At 37.8% G+C, this 2500-nt stretch overlaps 1 protein-coding gene across 1 annotated transcript in view; it reads right to left on the bottom strand.

The window, feature by feature from the left end:
- Positions 1-1347, bottom strand: part of LOC135201325 (transcription factor Zelda-like) — a 66963-nt gene extending 65616 nt beyond the window's left edge. The window contains exon 1 of the mRNA XM_064230182.1: positions 1055-1347. The gene's annotated coding sequence lies outside the window, so the exon portion shown is untranslated. The remainder of the gene's footprint in view (positions 1-1054) is intronic.
- Between the last annotated feature and the right edge of the window lie 1153 nt (positions 1348-2500).

Here is a 2500-nt window from a genome sequence, read left to right as displayed (position 1 = left end):
TTTTTATTACTCGATGCCTTCAGTCACGTGGAAGAGTAACAACTCATATATCAATCACTATATGTATATATATATATATATATATATATATATATATATATATATATATATATATATATATACATTTACGCAGTTCCATGCGAACCTGTCAAAACGACCAAATGGAGGAGGAGGAGGAGAGGAGGAGGAGGAGGTATATGCATGCGCTAACGGTGTATGGCATTCAGTGAAATGCAGCAATGCCCGAGCATGCCTGGGGCTGCTCATCGCCGATTTAGTCACAATTAAAAACGTATAGAATCAATGCTACATTCATCACTTTATTTACTGGATCGTGGATGAAACCTTTCCTGTGGCTAGGCAACCTCCTACCCACAGGACTCACACACACCCACACCCACATACAATAATATATATATAATATCTATATTATATAATAATATATTATCTATATTATAATATAACTATATAAATCAGTCACCTCACCTTCTCTTATGGTGCTATAAAAAAGGTTTGTTTAACGAAATCACATACAATGTAATTAATTACCTTCCATGGAAATGAATTCAGTTGCATACACATGAACAACAGGGTAACTCGTTGCATGCCAGCCATTTTCCGTAGTTTATGAATTATTAAAAAACAAAACAAATGACTGACATTTCCTGATCTAAGAATGTATCTCCTGGTATTTCTTTCATTTGTACCATTTAGTTCTTCAAACTTTTAATTTTTCGTCGAATATCTCACCTCTTCTCTCTGCCCAGTCAGAAACCACATCAATAATAACAACAACGACAATAATAATAATAATAATAATAATAATAATAATAATAATAATAATAATAATAATAATAATAATAATAATAATAATAATATACGAATTCATTCAACTAACTTTAATTCCTCGTCGAATATTTCACCTCTTTTTGCCCACTCAGAAACAAATATTAACAAAAATAACAATAATAATAATTTCAGGAAACAAAACAAAAAAACATTAGCAATATCAAAGGAAACTTTTGCAACACCCCGTCACCAACGAAAGACTTACCTTGCTAAAGGGAGGCAGCTTGGAGATTTATACTTTTCGAAAATAAAAATAAAAATAAAAATCTTCCAGGGACTTTTTTTTTTCTTTTTAAAGTTGCCGACTTTTGGAGTTTACTTATACAAGATCCCAGCGGAAAAATGGAGAGGAATGAGTCCTCCCTCGATCAGCCGTGTTGTTTTATCTCAAAGTACGACCGAGATTCATGTTTTTAGGTTAATAATATCCGTCCGGGGCGTGGAAAGTGACGAGGGAAAGGAGCGGAGCGACCCCACTTACACGTCCTACCTCCGCCGTGCCTCTGGCGATACTGACTGACTCAAAAGTGGGAGCGATTCGGTGGGAAGGGAAAGATGGATCACTCTGATCATGTTGCTGATGATTATGCCAACGGTCACGGGAGGAAGAAGAAGAAGAAGAGAGGAAGAGGAGAAGTACCAGGAGACGTAAGGCCTCTTTGAGAGACGTGTTTCTTTGGTATTAAATCCTAAATACCTCTATATATATATATATATATATATATATATATGATATATATATATATATATATTATATATATATAACAATTTCTTGAAACCCCAAGAAATGACTCAATCAAAGACAATTATTAATAAGTATAACCTGAACGAATAACTAAAACTAATTCTGGAACCAAAATAAATAAATAATTAAATAAACAGAAGTTCAAATCAAGCTTAACTCGCCCTCTAAGAATATAGTACGAGAGAGAGAGAGAGAAGGAGAGAGATAGAGGAGAGAGAGAGAGAGAGGAGCTAGTCAATAAATAATGAAGATGAACCTCTAAGAAAATATACAAGAAAAGAGAGAGAGAGAGAGAGAGAGAGAGAGAGAGAGAGAGAGGGGGGGGGGGGGGGGGGGGGGGGGGGGGGGGGGGGGGGGGGGGGGGGGGGGGGGGGGGGGGGGGGGGGGGGGGGGGGGGGGGGGGGGGGGGAGGGACAGGAACAATAATTAGAGGCGAGTACGAACCGATAATACTGAATTTTCCCTAAAATGGGGACCACAGCAGAACTGGCGAAATAAAATCAGGCTAAAAGGACTCGAACGAGAGTTTTTCCTCCTGAGGGGTGGGAGGGGGAGAAGGGGGGGTTGGTTGGAAAAGTGGGGGGTAGAGTTATGACAGAGGAAGATGAGATACACGAGCTATGATATAAATGGCGAGGATAATGACGTGGTATTGAATAAGAATACACAGAAAGATGAATGGCAAGATATTACTGTCGATGTTCATACAAGCATGAGACACAATCAATAAATACTATCATACTGGATATGTCGTTGTCATAAGCACGATTTTGGCTAACTTTAGCCTTACATGAAATACAAAGTACTGATACTAGAGGGCTTCAATTTAGTGTGATTGATGATTGGAGGGAAGATAATTAACATAGATTTTAAGATCTGAGGGCTGACAGACAAACCCGTCACAAA

Source organism: Macrobrachium nipponense, chromosome 28, assembly GCF_015104395.2.
Source record: "Macrobrachium nipponense isolate FS-2020 chromosome 28, ASM1510439v2, whole genome shotgun sequence".
NCBI lineage: Eukaryota > Metazoa > Arthropoda > Malacostraca > Decapoda > Palaemonidae > Macrobrachium > Macrobrachium nipponense.
Note: the sequence above shows the minus strand (reverse complement) of the source record. Positions and strands in the feature narration are given on the sequence as shown.